Source organism: Thermobia domestica, chromosome 16 (assembly GCF_964235325.1).
Source record: "Thermobia domestica chromosome 16, izTheDome1.hap1.1, whole genome shotgun sequence".
Classification (NCBI taxonomy): Eukaryota; Metazoa; Arthropoda; class Insecta; order Zygentoma; family Lepismatidae; genus Thermobia; species Thermobia domestica.
Genome location: NC_137469.1, coordinates 175,635,282 through 175,653,689, shown reverse-complemented (window position 1 = coordinate 175,653,689; position 18,408 = coordinate 175,635,282). Strand labels below are relative to the sequence as shown.

Genomic DNA, 18,408 nt, shown 5'->3' with positions numbered 1-18,408 from the left:
AAGCTTAAAACTTTACTTTATTTTAAATTATAATTTGTAACTGTTTCGGATATCTAGCATATCCTTCTTCAGACACGATCGAAATTAATGAAAATACAGACATATATATAAATGTTGTTATAATACATAAGTTACAAATTATAATTTAAAATAAAGTAAAGTTTTAAGCTTTGGTCAGTGTCTCTTTTGTTAAAACAATTAATCCAAAGCCATGAATAGTCTTACTAACGGTATCTCATGTAAAATGATATTGTCTAGGGCGCTCTTGTTCCACATTTCGATTATCTTTTATCTATTTGAAGATATCACTTAATTACTGTAAAATTAGCGTTTTTATAATTTCGCCGGGATAAGACCTCTTAATGTTCCTCGGTATTCCCTTTAGGGTAAAGGAGACTGATAGTTAACTATAGTGAATCACTAAAATTAATATTTTGTGCTTCTTCCTCCGGGAATCGAACCCGTGGCCACGCGCTAGTTACTAGATCAGTGGGAAGGGTTGCAGGGGAAGAGAGTCCAACGAGTGTTGATTACCAAAAATAGCTCTCGACAGTTATTTAAACGAAAGGGAGTATAATTTCTTGTGATAATTTAAATTTTAAATAGAAATTTAGAGCCGGCCCTGCATGTCTCTATCATATATGTAACACGTGCATTTGCACGGGGGCGGCAAGTTTCGAGGGGCGGTAAAATTTGTTGTAACTTTATTATTTAAAATGATTATTTATTGTTGGCAACAGAGTTCATGATGATGATAGCTAAATTTACTAAGCCGACCTTCTATTTGAATACTACATTCATAAGTCATGTTTAGGTGGTGTCTTCCTATTCTGCCTAATGACACTGCAGCAATATATAACGCATTTTTATCTAATATTATCTTTAGGCAGAACGAATTCCTGTTCTGCCTAATTCTGTTTCTGCCTTATCTTCGCAAAATGGGATATTTAGATTTAAGGGAATTTAATACTGATTATTTTCCCGTGCAGTTGTTTTGGATCTCTTGATTTTCTTATATCATTTCAGCTTCTCTGAAATTAAATTAGCAATCATAGGCCACCATTATTTTACTACGAGTATATCTACGCGATATCTGTTTGCCGTCCACAACTTCAGCGAGGAGATATTATCCTTCTGGTTGCGAGAATGCAACTAACTGAACAGTAACTTACTTAAAAACATATAACTGCCCTTGCCAAAACGTGGATTGATTCTCTCTTATGACATGGAAAATTCCTAAAAGTAGTAACAAAAAAAAAAAAAATAAAAAAAAATAAAAAAATGACTTTTGGTATTAAGGTAATTCGGACAACATTTCCTCATACAGAAGTTGAAATATTATTAAGAACAATGGTAACATAAATACATAAATTAGGACAATATGACCTCATATTAGGTTGCATATTTCATAAGCAATCACGGACAACCATTCTTTTACTGTGTTGTTAATTTACCGATCTCTGTCCTTAGCCTAACTAACAATTATTATCTATTCTATAGGCACAGTAAAGCAGTGTATATAAAAATGTTCAGTTGTGTGAAATTTAAGTGTTATAATGTGTAGTATTTTACCATCCAGAAGAAACCTACTTCTCAGTGATAAAAAAAAAAAGTGCATCTGAAGGATGTAAACAAATGCTTGTTTGTGATTGGCCAGAATTAGAAAATGTAAACATATCCTTATCACTGATCGTTGGAATGCCTGTTCACGATATTTAAATGAAACTTCCTTTCCACATATATTGGTATTGACTTTTATTTGATGTAGACTGTTTTTCTTAACAGGTTTCCAATAATTACAGAGTAGCCTAAAAGTAATTATACAACCCCTGCATTGATTTAGTATAACATTCTAGTTTATGGGTTTCTTTGCTTCGGCTGTTTCGAACTTAAGGTATGAGTAAAAGAACTTAAGAACAAATAATAAAGAAACTGTTTCCTGAAGGATAACAATAAGAAATATAAAATGCAGTCAGTACGGTACTGTATTCCTACTTTTGGGCCTCCCTGTATTTCTCAAATCACTGAAATAGCATTCTTCTTTCTTCATTAGTAACACATTGAGTCATGTTCCCATAGAGCAACTTGCTGGCCACATCCCTGAATGATGTGTTGGTTTCTGCGTGTTGTATATCACATTAATAGTCTAGCGATATATATTTTTTTTCTTATACATATCTATTCTATTACAATATACTCCAAATCGCTCTAGGACGTTTTGGTGCAGAACGTTTCGGTGTATATATATAGTGGGGGATCCAAGGGGGCTATAGGCGCTATACCCCCCTTGACGCTTAGCCTTGATCATATCCTGGATCCGCCCCTGTATATATATATATATATATATATATATATATATATATATATATATATATTAGGGTAGGCCGAAAAAACTTTTTTTTAAATTTCGCTTGGCTGAGTTGCGGAAATGTTGCCTCGTGTTAATGGTAGTCAACCCACAAAATTTGGATTTTTTGGGTCATTCCCTTCCTTTGCTCATGGGGCTTGCATATTTTATAGTTGCAGCTATGCAACCCGCACTACACTACGAAGAAAATTGTGGTGCACAGCTATAACCTTTGGTTCTTTTTCACACTGAAGCATTCTGAGGTTGAATATAAAACGCAAGGTAAAAGTGAGTGATATGTGGTTAAAAATTATAATCAATTAGATGAAGAAATTGTATTGATGTTTTCAAAACACATTATGAATATAGGTCATGGAAAATTGTTGATAAATCTTCCCTTGTATCTCTTAGTTCGTCTTGGCACATACACTTCGAAACTCCCCAAAACCCACAGCGAGGAGGTGGCTGCAAATCGAGTTCCACCCGCCCACCCACTTGCTTCCGTTTTTTGGCTTATTTATATTTAATAGTCCTGCTGGGAGTTCAATTTTTGCCTTTTTTCTTCGAGACTCTAATTTTGACATAATAAAGCCTTCTCTTCGATCCGCTCCACACACTAATGTTGACGCTTCTGTAACTAGTTTTATCATCCTCTCCACCGCTGGCGTATGACACGAAAACATCTAATTTCCTCAGAAGCTGTAGCCATCGTTATAATATTTTCTTCTACCTGGCTCGAAGAAAATTCTCTGGTTAATGGTAGCTTGGTGATGTCCGTTGAGAAACAATCGATCATCTCATATTTACCTGCGTCTAAGTTTACTTTCGGAACAAATTCAAGCAGACTTGACATTTTACTTTGTCGATACTTTTTTATTCTTCTCCATCTTAAAACTCGGATGTTCTGGTTCCTGTTGGTGATCATTGCCAAAAACAAGTTTTCCGGATGGGCAAAGTAAGCGTTGCAGCTAATCACAATATACAGGATTCTTCTTAATTCCTCTGGAAGAAAGGATGCAGATCAAGCGAGTAGCCACAAGTGTCTCGTCCCGTTGGTGAGAGAGAGAGAAGAATTTCACTTTATTTCAAACCAAACTTGTGTAAATACTTTTGCTGACATACTGTGAAAGCCAACGAAATGCTTCTTCGGGATTTTCGGTGGAAATATATAATCGGAGAATGCGAGAAACTGTAATCAACAATCGGGACATGACAATTGGTCCAGGCTTTTCTTTCAGAAGGTCTGGCGGACACAAACCTTCTGAAACGGCTCGACAAATGTCCAAAAGGTATTGCTGATCATTACTCAAATATTTTAACACCATTTTGGCAGGTCAGGCCGACGCCGAAACACACAGGCCGCTGGACTGTGTATAGAATTATAATGTTTCCGACTTATTATAAAACAATGCTTTACGTATTATTATTATAGTCGTGTACAATGTTGTGGGTAAATGTATATTTTCTATTATATCATAGCCAATTTCCAAATTACTTGATATCAAATTACTTGTTTAAAATTTTCTTTATAATATAAACAGGTCTAAAAGAAATTGTTCACGATATACATGAAAAAAGCTACAAAGTAAGGCTGACAACATATTTTTCACGATATATAGGAAGAACATGAATTGAAACATAAAAATACAATTTTTCGTCTAATTGATTATAACTTTTAACCACCTAGGAACAATATTGTATCTCACTTTTACCTTGGGAGCTTCCTCGTGGCTAAGCGGTTAGCGTACGCGCCTTTGGCGTGGGAGACCCGGGTTCGATTCCCGGCGGGAGCTTATGTGGTTCGGATTCCACGTTAATCAGTAGGTCCACGTCTCATATAGCCTCGCTGCTGAAAGGGGCACTAAACTAAAATCAACTCAACTCACTTTTACCTTGCGTTTTATATTCAGCCTCAGAGTGCTTCAGTGTGAAAAAGAACTAAAGGTTATAGCTGTGCAGCACAATTTTCTTCGTAGTGTCGTGCGGGTTGCATAGCTGTAGCTATAAAATATTCGTCCCATGAGGCAAAGAAAGGGGATGACCAAAAAAATCCAAATTTTGTGTGTAGACTACCACTAACACGAGGCAACTTTTCCGCAACCCGGCCAATCGAAATTCCCAAAAACGTTTTCTTCGACCCACAATAATATATATATATATGAAGAAAAAGGAATAACTAGCTCACTAGAAAAAAATAAAATAGAACTTTTTTAAAGTACATTGAACTTTGTGATCTTACACTCGAAGTGCCGTAGTGTAGTTACCGTGTCATAGCGTAAACTAGTTAAAATATTGGTGTGTGTTCACGACAGAATGAAATGTGTTCATGATCATATATTCAACTTACAATAGAATAACAATAATAGCATGTACAATAATACTCAAATTTAGTTCAAATTTATTTAAAAGTATTCATCGTCAACAAATTAGTCTATTGCACAACGTTCCTGAGAAATCCATTTACAGACTGAATTACAGAGCGGGAGAGTCCTGCGTGTGCCCCTCGAAATCCTAACTTTTGTGCAAATTTAGTCTGATTTTAGGAGTGATTTTACAAATTTTGATATAATTAACTTCATATTGAATTTGGGCCCTCCCAAAATAAATTCCTGCATATGTGCCTGCCTCATAGGAATTCTGTTGAAGAAAATCTGAACAACTTCTTTCCTCAGAATCACCAAATTTAGAATTTAAAATTGTATCCGATTTCCTTTTAACAAAGTAATTATATCATTAAGTTTGCATTTGTACAAATGTTGCTCAGCCTCTTTGTAACGCATGCATATTTTTAAATTGGTTCTGACTTCATGCACGCCAGTAATTCGTTCGGTTTGAATCGCAGATAGAGATTCATCTCCCTGAAGGGTATTTAAGAACTTCCATAATGAGGTGCGAAACATCTACATTCGACTCGAATTCCCGATGCGCGTGTCTTAGGTTTCCTCGTTCTTCCCTCTTAAACATCAACAAAGTCTTGCTTCTTGCTTCTGATTTGTCACTTTCACTAATACATGTTATATATAAGGATACTTGTATTAAGTTTCTAGTAAAATTTCCAGCTTCTGTTGGTATCAACATTAAGAGCCTGTCTTACTAAAAATAATACAAAATTTACTAATTTTCTTTTGCTTGTTTATTCATCAATGAAAGGAGATAATGAAATGCCAGTCACCACAATTATAGATAATAATATTCTATAACAGAACCGAAAATATGAACCTGAAGATTGTTCAGTGTTGCCATCCATAGAAATTGCAATGTTGCCAGAAAAACAATTTCCTTAAAATCTAAGTTAAGGCAGCGAATAGAAGAACAAACTCAACTGCATTTGGTTACGTATCATATTGTTTTGGTTTCCTGTGAACTACTTTTTAAAAGAATAGTTGTATTTAGTTTGTAATAAACAAAATAGTTTTAACATACAGTTATTGAAACTAAGTAATAATGTTAATTAAAAAGTAGTTCACAAGAAACCAAAACAACATGATACGTAATCAAATGCAGTTGAGTTTGTTCTAGGGATGGCCAGAACCGGTTCCTAGTGGAACCGGTTTTCGGGTCTGAACGGATCCGGTTCTAGAAGATCCGGTTTTTCGGATCCAGGTCTGGAACCGGTTTTTCGGATCCAGGTCTAGAACCGGTTTTTCGGATCCAGGTCTAGAACCGGTTCTTCGGATGCAGGTCTGGAACCGGTTCTTCGGATCCAGGTCTAGAACCGGTTCTTCGGGTCCAGGTCTGGAACCGGTTCTTCGGATCCAGGTCTGGAACCGGTTCTTCGGATCCAGGTCTGGAACCGGTTCTGAAACAGAACCGGTTCCTCGCGGAACCGGTTCCGCTGGAACCGAAACTTTGTGACCATCCCTACGCTAAACCCGAGCTGCTGGCAAGCTGTGAACAGTATGCTAGATGAAATGGTGGAAGCGACAGGCAGGCGCCCAGGCGGCGGCAGCTTGTCTCATTTGGCTAAATAAACTGGGTAACTGGCAAACTCATTGGTTAAACAGGCAAACTGGCCAACTCATTTGGCTAAACACCCACTGGTGGACCAAAATTTTTTTCTGGGGGCACAAGCGTGTCTGGGCGAGGAAGGCACAAGCGCATGGTCCTCTTTGCATTATTTTTGAAGGTGATCTTTATGCCTCATTTACGGGTCTTTGGGGGCTTTCGGATCCAGGTCTGGAACCGGTTCCTAAGATCCGGTTCTGGAACCGGGTTTTCAGATCCAGATCTGGAACCGGTTCCTAAGATCCGGTTCTGGAACCGGGTTTTCAGATCCAGATCTGGAACCGGTTCCTAAGATCCGGTTCTGGAACCGGGTTTTCGGATCCAGATCTGGAACCGGTTCCTAAGATCCGGTTCTGGAACCGGGTTTTCGGATCCAGGTCCGGAACCGGTTCCAGAACCGGTTCTAAAAACCGAATCTCCAAGAACCGGTTCCTCGCGGAACCGGTTCCGCCGGAACCGGAACTTTGTGGCCATCCCTAGTTTGTTCCTCTACTCGGTGCCTTAACTTAGATTTTAGGGAAATTGTTTTTCTGGCAATACTGTAATTTTTATGGATGGCAATACTGAACATTCTTCAAGTTCATATTTTCTGTTGTAGAATAGCATTATCTATGATTGTGGTAACTTGCATTTCATTATCTCCTTTCACTGATCAATAATCAAGCAAAAGAAAAATGGTAAATTTCGTATTATTTTTAGTAAGGCAGGCTCTTAAGAAAGCATTAACCATATGCTTCTAGTTCATGTTGTAAAATTAATTTAAAAAAAAGGATTATTTCCTACACCGAAATAACCGTACCGCACTCCAAATTATTGAGTACGATTGACATGACTACGTGATGGATGACATATTTTCTTCAGAGTCTATTTCAGTATTAGAGGTCTATGTTCAATGTCTATTATGATAATCAGCTTCCTTTTTACGTTGCTATTTTTTCCGTTTGCCATTTTTTTTTCGTTTTCTGCTGACGCGCCTTTCTTAGTGTACGGTTAAGCGTACACAGTAAAAAATGGTTGTGTTAATTCAACTCAAATTTAACACAGGGCAGTGGTTCCAGCGTGACTACCACTATACGGTGTTAATTCAACGGTGTTAGCGTTTAACACAGGGGGTGTGGTACGTTTTCAACATACAACCGGTGTTGAGTGGTGTTAAATTCGGATCTGTCTTAGTATTTTCGGTGTTGATTCGACACCATGTCAGGGTCAGTAGTGTGGGGAAGAGTGTTGAGTGTTACTTGTGGCGGTGTTGTACCAACACAAAGAAAGTAACACAGTGTGTAGTGTGTTAATTATTTTGTGTTATTACATCATCTCAAATATCAATATAACACAGTCCTTGTGTTATTTCAACACCATTTTCTTATTATTTCAACACACAATCTGTCATAATTCAAGGTCAAAGTCGTATAAGTAACACCGTTTTGGTATTAATTCAGCACTCCCTGCGTTAAAACTCAAGGTCAGACCACCAGATTAACACCGTTTCTTGTTTTAGTTCGACTCCAGTTCTGTGTTACTACGACACCTATTTCGGTGTTGAAATAGCTCTGTGTGTGGTGTTGATGTAAAAAATTTTCTGTGTTGTAAAGGGTTGTGGTGTACTGAAGATTCTAATTTTGAAATAAGAATAGTAAACAACAGAACACTTCATTCAGAAAATCTTCATAAACTTTTTTGTCGTCCTCCCCATCATTTATTGTGAAGTATTTCTTGGTGGTTCGAAACACAACCTTCACCAACAACTTGTTCAAGAATGATAGGAAACTCTTATCTAAATCCTAATAATATGTTTGCCTTTTAATCGTGTTTCTACTGGTTTTCCGCCATTTTTGAAACACAGTCCCCGCTGTTGACTGGAGAGCTCTAGTGCAGTATAGAAGTGACACAACAATACGGTGTTGTTTCTCGCTGCTGGCATATTTCTTCAGAAGCATTATGTAAAACAATTGAGAACACATCGCCAGGTTTGCATGTTAAAATTTTATGAATAGCCAACCAGGATTTGTTTAGTATTTCTTCCTACTGTGTTTGTGTGTAGCTTCAGTACACCAGCCTTTATAATTAGATGCCCAATATATTGGTAATCACGCAGAAAACAACACCGAAGATTCTACACTTATGTTAATTTAACACACAGGCTGTGTGTCATTTCAACTACCGGCATTTGACACACAACTCCAAATGGAGAGTGAGTTGTTCTAACCAACTGTTTGTGTTATATTTTAACACAATCGTGTTAACACATAGGCATGTCGTTGAAATAACACAACGATTTTTTACAGTGTAATTTGGCTATTCATCGTTATGTTCAAAAGTTCTTTAGATAGGCGAGTTATTTACAACCATGTGAAACTGTTACGTTTGTTTTCATTAATTCTAAATTACTAAAGCTGAATGTACTTTTTTGTAATAAGGATAGTATTTGAAGAAATACGTTTGTCTCCACCCACCATAATATGTATAGTTCAGGGGCGTCATTTCAGACTTCGCGTGATGGTGCAATAGCTCCATCGACATAAGACTTTCACGTGTTGTGCTAGTATATTAGTAGACAATCGATTCAAGTACACACAGAACCACAGACGCGTTAGTTGACACAAAAAAATGCATAACTTTTGTGACTCCAGCAAAACGTTTAGATGCATAATTTTTAAGGATGCAACTAAATGCATAATAAAAACTGTGTTAATTGATGCACTTGTGTGCATAAAATTTATTATGCAGATAAACGTTTTGCTGAAATCACAAAATGTTATGCATTTTTGTCTCCTACTGAAGCATTTACATGCATTAATTGAAACAATGGTTGGTATCGCTGGTTGCATATTCCCTAAATATACAGGATTTCCAAGGGTGTGAAAACGATTAAATAAATTTAGAACACTACTAAAAATATGTAATCGAGGCTTTTTGGGTAATGCAGGACAGAGTACAGATATTCCATATTACATGAGAGCCTCTACGGCCATTTTGGAAGTAGTCATACTGGATTTGAGTTAATTAAGTGAAATATAGACTTTACGATACACTACTATTTTTGAAATAAAGAGTGATTTTTAAAGACATTAACAAGATTGTTTTCTATATTCTTTGTTAACGAAATTTTGATCACATAGGTCTAGATACAAAAACTTGTCATTGTAAATTTATGATCATAATTTTGTTCAGGATGCAAACAAGCAGAGAGGAAACTACCATATTATCGTTACGAAATCACACCTTATTTCAACAATAGTATCGGATCGTAAAGTTCCCATTTCACTGAATTAATTAAAATCCAGTATGATACCTTCCAAAATGGTTGCAGAGGCTGTCATGTGAAGTGGAATATTTTCACTCTGTCATGCATAACACCAATAAACCTCGATTTCATAGTTTTGGTAGTGTTGTAAATTTATTCCATCGTTTTCACACCCTTGACAACCCTGTATATCAGATGTGCAATATACAATTTAGGCCACTCAATTTATGAGATCCATCTAAACTATGTCACAACCATTATGAGAAAATAGTTACAAAAATAAGGCCTTCAAATAGTATATCTTACAAGTCAAAAAACGAAAAGAACTCAACTTATTATACCTAGGTACATACCTTTTTTTTACAGGTTGCTGTACAAGAGCAGTTTTGCCATTTTCACTAAAGCTAAAATCCCAAATTATCTTTGGTGAAATAAAAGAACATGGGTCAATGTTAGAAAAATCGTACCGATAGCAAATCTAGCGATGGGAAACACAAAACTTTACAAAGTAAGAAAAAAAAAAGTGGAAACTACCAACTCAGATTATCTCTGAATCTTTCTATCGCTTTTTTATAATATATTTTAGTATACTAATTTATGCCCGTTTGGCCTTTTTCCGTTTCGCCTTATGCCCTCAAAACATTTTGCCATACAACCGATAAGGATGTTATCTTAAGGCGGAAGGGGAATTCCCGTTTGGCCTTTTCCTGCTTGACCTTATAACATACAAGGGAATTTTCACTCTGTTTATGTAACAAAGAGGGATTTATCTTATTCTCAACTGCAACGTCTCTTCTATTTCAGACAAATTAAACTCAAATATCTTAGAACATAAATTTTATTATCACACCCGAAATAGCATATCAAGTTTCTATGTGGATATAATATGAAACAGCATCAGTATATGAAATTACATCAATTTCACTGTTCTTAAGTCTATCTTTTAGGCGGTGAATCCTGTCGTCAAACCGTCTCTACCTTAGCTTTCTAAGTGTGTTTTCTGATAACCACTTGAAGAAGTACTCGCAATCTTTCATTTTCACGTTGCCTGTCTTTCATTAATTCAATGAAAGAATGTATGTCTAAGTGATCCCTTGATGCCTTTCTTCGTAATTTGACGTGCCACTGTCTTGCATTGTTAGTCATTTGTTCTTGATCGTTTTCAAAGTGATTCCACAAGTCACTGCAAATAGGTAAAAATACATCATTAGCACATTAAAAATTCAAAGGATTGCAGGAGAATCTACGTTGGAAAGTCGATGGCAAAATTTTGGGTGAACCTAATTTATTTCTTTTGCAAAGCAAAAGAATGTGTTCTTTTGATAATTTACAAATCAGTGAATGTAGAATCTTCAATACATGCACGTCGCAAGAAAATCTATGTTACACTTTACATTAGGTGTTAATGGAAAAAATGCTATACTGTAGAGTGCTCGGGATAGGTTAATTAATGATTTAATAATAAAAAACAATCATTAATTTTTTGCACTAAACGCCATCTATTTATGTAGGAAAGAAAACATACTTACAGAGAAAATAACGTGTCACCATCATCCAGCCAAGTGTCTATAAGATAATCATGGAACTCCTCCTTCATAGAACGTCAGGCGCATCTTCTTGCAAACGTACAAACACTACATCTAAATGGGAAGTTGGTACCAGAGGCTGTGCTGCTGCATGTCGAATCCATCTTTTTACTTCAGTGTTCTCTTTGTACAATTGAGAAAGTTCTAACTGCTGAACCTTCCTCCAAACAGACTCAGAGAAGTGGAAGGAACATCCTGTGATTTTAACCAGGAAATACTTTATTTATAGCATTGATTGCTACTTTCTTAAGATCAATAGAAACTTCTTTCAATTTGAAACGCAGTCCAAATTTCTCAGCTTCTTCCATGATTATCTCCAGTAATCTTACATGTGTCTCTTGCTTTTTACTGGGCAATATGCAGAAGAGGAGAACAAATATCTGGCCGAAATATTTTCCGTGCAGGATGTACATTTGGGAGAAAAGGAGAGGTACAGTCTTAAGTGTCCCTCCATTAAAATCCTGTCGCACTGACACATAATTTTCAAAGTTCCAATAGTGCCGAAAACCTGTTGAAGATAGAAAGACTAGAATAAACAACACAGACATTCTAAAGAAAATGCTTTAATATTAATATTCTTACTCCTATTACTATTGTCATAACAGATTTTCACGATTTCAAAAAAAAAAAAAAAAGAAAAAAGAAAAAAGAAAAGAAAAGAAAAGAAAGAAAAAAGAAACAAGAAGAACGTAAGAAATGATAAATATTTTCTTGATTACTAAAATATAACTTACAAGAATTCTACTGGTGTCATTGCCTTCATCCCCCAATAAAAGTTTTTGCCGTCCTGCGTTTAGCTCCACGATCCTTCCACATTCAATTTATTCAATCTTTGCGATAGTGGTGCCCGGTTCATGCTCGTACGTTATATAGAGAGTGTTTAACGGCACCAAAAATAGGGACAACAGATGCAGTTTCACCACAGTAATTTCCCTTAGCAATCTTCTTCCTGGAGAGAAGAAAATAAATTCATTTTAAACATCAACAGCAAAAAAAAAAAAAAAAAAAAAAGTCGTACTTTCCCTCTAGAAAGTAAAGACAGACGGAATATTGCTTAGCAACGACCGGTTAATTGTGTTACACTATAAATAAAAAAAATGGATTATGTATTTGTGTGCTAGCTAGGATGCCATTTAAGAAAAGTTCCACATCTAAAGTTCTAAAATAACTTTTGGAAAATTTGCACGAGTAAATATTAGAAACATGCAGAGAAGCTTCAGTGTCAAAATTACTTATACCTTATTACAACTATTATATATACTTACCTATATGTCTTAGTAATTGTTGATGTTCGTTCTTCCGCCGCTCTCTTCTTCATATGTGAGGTACAAACACAAGGCTACATGAGCAATTTTTTAAACAGTGACGCAGATAACACAAAATTCTGAATACTTGCTTTGATTATACGCTATTCTGTTCGTTCAAACGTAAATACTACTAGCATTACAAATGTTTTCCAAAATGACACTAAATTTCCCTATCATAACTTGAAAATCCCCTTCGCTGGTGTAAGGCGAAATGGAATGGGCAAAGGGGAATTCCTGTTTCGCCTTACAATCAAATTAGCATATACTATCTTAGCATCATAGCCTGAAGTAATGAAAACAGGCACAAGGCGAAACGGGAAAAGGCCAAACGGGAAGACATCCAAAGTTTCATTTTAAAATCATCTCAAAGAATTGTTCACTTACATTTCCCTGTTTTTAATTATTAAAGATATATTTTGCAAACGGACAAATACGTGGACGTTTCGAATTAGGTACAAAAATATGAAAACTGTTCTTGTGATGTATAATTACAATATTCTAAAAAAGTTATATTTCTGGGATAAAAGTCTGTAGGTCTATAGTAATTTACCATGTTAAATTCAAATCTGAAATCAGAATTTCGCTATCAGGTTTACTTTCTCAGTAATATAGGATGTTACGTAAGTACACGACGCATGTTCTTAAAAAAAAAAAAAAACTGAAAATGGAACAGTAACTAAGACGTTACTGGTTTAGCCTGTAGCATGTTTTCTAGTACGTGTGTCTCTTGTCTCTACTGACACATCATCAGTAGCCTTCTGACATGCTGAGTTATGTTTCTTTCATTTCCCATTCATGAAACTATGAATTTTAATTAAAAATGAAGTAACAGTCAGTTTAAATCTCATAATCAAATTGAATTCATTGGAAGAACATAACACTAGTGGAAAATCCTGTTAACCTCTGAAACGTTAATCTGATAATGATACCAGAAATTACATTTGAAATTTCCTTTCCTTATTATACGCTGTGTTAAAACGGCACCATTCACATTTCCCTATCATGTCCCTGAAACGGAAAGTTTGAGGGGAAAAATAAGGCTTTTGGTAGAAAAAATCCCTTTTTTGTATTTTGGGTCCCTCCGGAACACCCTGTGTTAACACACAGATCTCAAAATAAACTGAAAAATACTAAATGGTGTACGAAACGTGTGTACAAAATTTCAAGCTTCTATCTTGAATAGTAAGGATGGGAGAAACAAATTACCAATCAGCTAAGAACATCCCCACAGTGGCCCAGATGACTCAAAAAGATTCGGATGTAATATAAAAATTTTCTGAGACATCCTAGCGTCATGTTTTACACTTCATTCTCATCAGAATAGAACAGTCTTTCAAACGGTACCATTCATATGTTTCCGTCATGTATCTGAGGCGGGAAAAATTGCAAAAAATGGGATTTTTGTTAAAATATCCCTTTTTTTAGCATTTCTGGACCCCTCCCCCCTGTGTTAACACACAGATCTCAAAATCAACTGAAAAATGTTAAGGGCATAGTGAATATGTCTACAAAATTTCAAGCTTCTATTTAGAACAGTAAGGTAAATATATATATATTAACACATGTGCTAAGAATATCCCCACAATACCCCAAATTCCCGCAAAAACGGGAAATTTTCTAAGACATCCCTATTTACCCTAGGATCATGGTTCGTACCTTAATTTTCTTCAGAATGGAAAGTACTTTCTAACGTTACCAATCACATGTCTTCATCATGTATCTGAGGCGGGAAAATCTCGATAAAGAGATTTATTAAAATATCCCTTTTTAAAACCTTTTTACCCGTTTGAACACAACTTGGGGCACCGCAGAGATCTGAAATATATCTGTAGAATACTAAGGAGTACACTGAATGTATGTGCAAAATATCGATCTTCTAGGTGCAAAAGTAAGCCCGCCAAAAAATATGCCCACAGTACCATAAATTCCCGTTTAAAACAAGATCTCAGGTAAAAATTTCCTGAGACATCCTTATTTACATTAGCATTATGGTTCGTACCTCATTCTCTTCAGAATAGAACAGCCTTTGAAACGTTTTCCATTCGCATGTCTCCGTCGAGTATCTGAGCGGGAAAATCGAGAAAAAGGGAATTTTTGTTATACAGTAGATGCAAAAGTAAGTAACTCAAAAAATAGTAAAAATAGGCCTCACAAAAAATTCTTTAGTTTTAAGTTATGACGTATCACACCCTATGTTTCGACCCAGAAAGGCGTAAAACCATGCGTAACGTGTTCTAGAACGCTTCCACTCTAGAAAAAAAGCTTTATTAGTACTTTTTAAATCGAATAATGAAAATACAACCCTAACGTATAAACATATACGATATATATAAGGGTTAATGCCGTGCTACTGTTTTTAACCTTCAATTTATTTCCTGCTCAATAGTAGGCATACCCGTGTTTTGTCAATATTTACTTCAATATCACGAAATCGGGGCTTTTGGCCCGATACTCTAACCAAAACATCACAATTACGTGACCATGTGTGACTTTTAGTAGATACTCAACTATTGGTATATGCAGGACAAGGGCGCCGTTTTCTGTGTAACTTTGGAGGGCCCTATGAAAGATATGCATTAGTAGAAAGGAAATATGAACGACCATGTACTGTAGAAATAGGAGAACCTGCTTCAACTTAGCAATTTTGCGGACCATTTCAACTTTGGAGGTCCCAGACCACTAAACCCCCCCAGGATCGGCGCCCTTGGTGCAGGAGTAAACACTTATACGAGTTAAATGAAGTTTTTCTAAATAATCAACCTTCACCTAATAACAATATTAAGTATAATAATAATAATAATAATAATAATAATAATAATAATAATAATAATAATAATAATAATAACAGCGGTTCGGAGTTCACGCATGCATCGGATATATTTAATGAGAATCAAGCAGCCACTAGCATGAGTCACTTCAACATACAGTATGTACTGTAGTTAACCTAAATATTTCTTCACTCCTTTGTGGATTTTTGTAAAAAACGAGTTCCTTCTGAGAATCCCTTATGGCTTTGTCTCTATTCTTGTTGCTATTTTTGTTTTGCTAACGGTACTTTTCTTAATAACTACATACTTGCACTACCTAACACAATAATATCGTATTTTAATATACACTTACCTCCGTTTTTCTAAGCAGACTCCAGCACTAGACAAAAGAACACACACAATAACAAGTCAGAATTCGCTCCACAACAACACGAAAACCAGTCGAGCATGCGCAGTAAGTACTGGAGACTAGCTTCAAACAAAACACGACAGGTGACGCTCACATCAAGAAGAAATGCATCCGTACCGATGCAAAGATCTGCATCAATTGAGTAATCTTAAACCACAATGCATTTATATGTCTCAAATGACCCATTTTTTATTTTCGATCGTTCTCTAGGGTTGAAAATGCTGCGCATCAGTGACAAAAACGAAATTTATACATATTAACGCGCCATTTGATGCACGTAAATGTTTCAAATTTCCTATGATGCACTTGTAGTTCTGTGTGTATATGTGTTCCTCAAAATCTTAAAGGGGGGAATTCCCCCTTCTGCTGCCCCTAAATGACGCCTCTGGTATAGTAGCGTAAGTTTCGAGGAGAACCACTAGCTAAACTGTTTGTTTTCACATTAGAGCATAACTTCCAAGTGAAAGCAATTGTAAGGAGTCGTACACTATAATGCAGTACCTATAATGGGCTATAAATATTTTTCTTACGTTACTAACACCAAAGCTAGTAAATTTTATTTGAAATTCAGAGTAAAAATGATGTACACTCATGCCCAAAATTATTGTCGCATGTCTATAAATTTGGTGTTGCAGGAATGTAATTTCATAACGCATTCGCCCGGTATTTCTTATAATGTTAGTGTGTGTATAATCGGCAAAGACTTGTATGTGGCAAATACAAGAATTCAAGTCGCGAACAGTAGCGAACACCTGTTCCATTTAGTTAATCACAGTTTTGATATGAAAACGAATCTTGTCTTTGTCACAAACGAGTTCCTTATTATTGAAGGTGGATTTTTTTTATTTTTTATTAATTTTCAACAAATGTAATAGGAAAACCATGAAATAAAGACAAGAGTTAGTTGCACTTCAATTGCAAGCTGATATATTCAGATTGAAGCTTGATATTGAATTCTATAAACAAGGTTACCATCTTTCCTCTGCAGGTGTGTTAGCTCTATCTTTCACTAACATAATGGATTATTACTTAAAGGAAAAAAATCAAGACACAACGAGATTGTATTTGTAGTGTTTAGGCCTTTCTGAGTGCGAGTGTGTTTTCCTTCCCCTTCATTGTTCATGATGGGGTAGCATACTTGAAATCGTGGCTTTTAAGATTTGTTCTTTCTGGTGTTTCGTAACTTAAAATATGGTATTGTTTATTATTGGAAAAGGTGATTGTGGAAGATAGCTTATTGTTATATTTGGTAGTAGGATAATATTATTTTTGATGTATTTTGATAATTTAATGAAGATAGTTATATAAAGAAAAGGTTATGATAATAATATGTAGTACATAAGAAAGGTTATGACAATAATATAGAAATTATAGGTTTAACAAAAAAAAATGCCTGTTACTGGTGAAACGGGGCCGGCAAATAATGCCATTGCACGGAACTACAAATTGCCTAGGGCTGATCCTGGAGACACTTTGTGTTTTTTTTTTTTTTTTTTTTTAACGTCTCGTTTGAGAAGGAAAGTGGGACAACGATTGAGAAAAAGGGACTGTCCCGGCTATAACGGAATGTCTGGTCATTTTACATTAATGTTACTTTTTAAACGTTGAAAATATATCAGCCTCTTATATTAAAATAGCCACGTTGATGGTCTACTAAATGTGTTTCGTTAACTTTTCTAGAAACATATATCCAAATGCCTTACTTGGAACGATTAACTAGAACAATTAAAAAAAAACACTGTATTTTAAGAGCATCCCATTTATTTTTAGTACATTCGTAACTCTTTTCGTCTTCTGTTCACCATGACATTCGGAGAATAGATGAAGAGAAACAAGCTGGGCAAGTCCTTAAACTTGCCCTGTCAGCTATTCAGATGTTAACGTTATATGACGTATGTATCGTTGTCATGATGACCACGCTTCAAGGAAGGAATGAAAAGAGTATTAGCAATTCTTGAAAGTGAGAAGAGCTCCTTTGTGGCTGAGCGGTTAGAGTACCCGCCTTTGTCGTGAGAGACCCGGGTTCAATTCCCGGCGAGATCTCATGTAGTTCGGATTCCACGTAATCAGTAGGTCCCGTCTCATATAGCCTCGCTTCCAAAAGGAATTTTAAACTCAAAATGCACATCCAAGTTCATTTACTTGGATATATTTTCATAAAATATTTTGCTCAACTATCCAAGGAAGGATGAGTGAACTTAACCGCCCGACCGGGAGCAAAAACGATTAGATTAGTGTCATTGGTTAGTGCTTCGTTTCTGCACGAAACCCCATCGTTTGTGCTTTATTAGTTCCGGAGATATAAGCGAAATTAGTACGGGCCAAGTTCATACTGACTCCCCAACTTCAAGCACAAACGATGAAAATAGTGCCGTTAGTTAGTGCATCGTTTGTGCTCGTTTCTGCACAAAACTCCATCGTTTGTGTTTCAATAGTTCCTGAGTTATAAGCGAAAAACTGAAAACAAAGTTGGAAACTGGATACAAATTTTCGTTTTTTAAAATAAAATGCTTGCATTTCTCAAACATGTGAAGCACAAACGATGGGCCATTGGTTAGTGCATCGTTTGTGCTGGTCTGTGCACGAAACCCCATTGTTTGTAGTTTCGGAGATATGAGCGAAAAACTGGTAGGGGACCAGCGTGAATTTCTCCCCCCTATCTTTTATCTCCGGAACTAATAAAGCACAAACGATGAGGTTTCGTGCACAAACGAGCACAAACAATGCACTAAACAATAACAC

At 36.0% G+C, this 18,408-nt stretch overlaps 1 protein-coding gene and 1 long non-coding RNA gene across 3 annotated transcripts in view; one reads left to right on the top strand and one right to left on the bottom strand.

Moving 5' to 3' along the window:
- Nucleotides 1-18,408, top strand: part of Np (serine protease notopleural) — a 256,460-nt gene that overhangs the window by 136,890 nt on the left and 101,162 nt on the right. The gene's annotated exons all lie outside the window — the stretch shown is intronic.
- LOC145673512 (uncharacterized) lies at nucleotides 9,134-13,317 on the bottom strand. Its single transcript, XR_014128778.1, has 2 exons — nucleotides 11,126-13,317; nucleotides 9,134-10,779 (listed from the first exon to the last, which is right to left on the bottom strand). It is a non-coding gene; the product is annotated as an uncharacterized LOC145673512 (long non-coding RNA).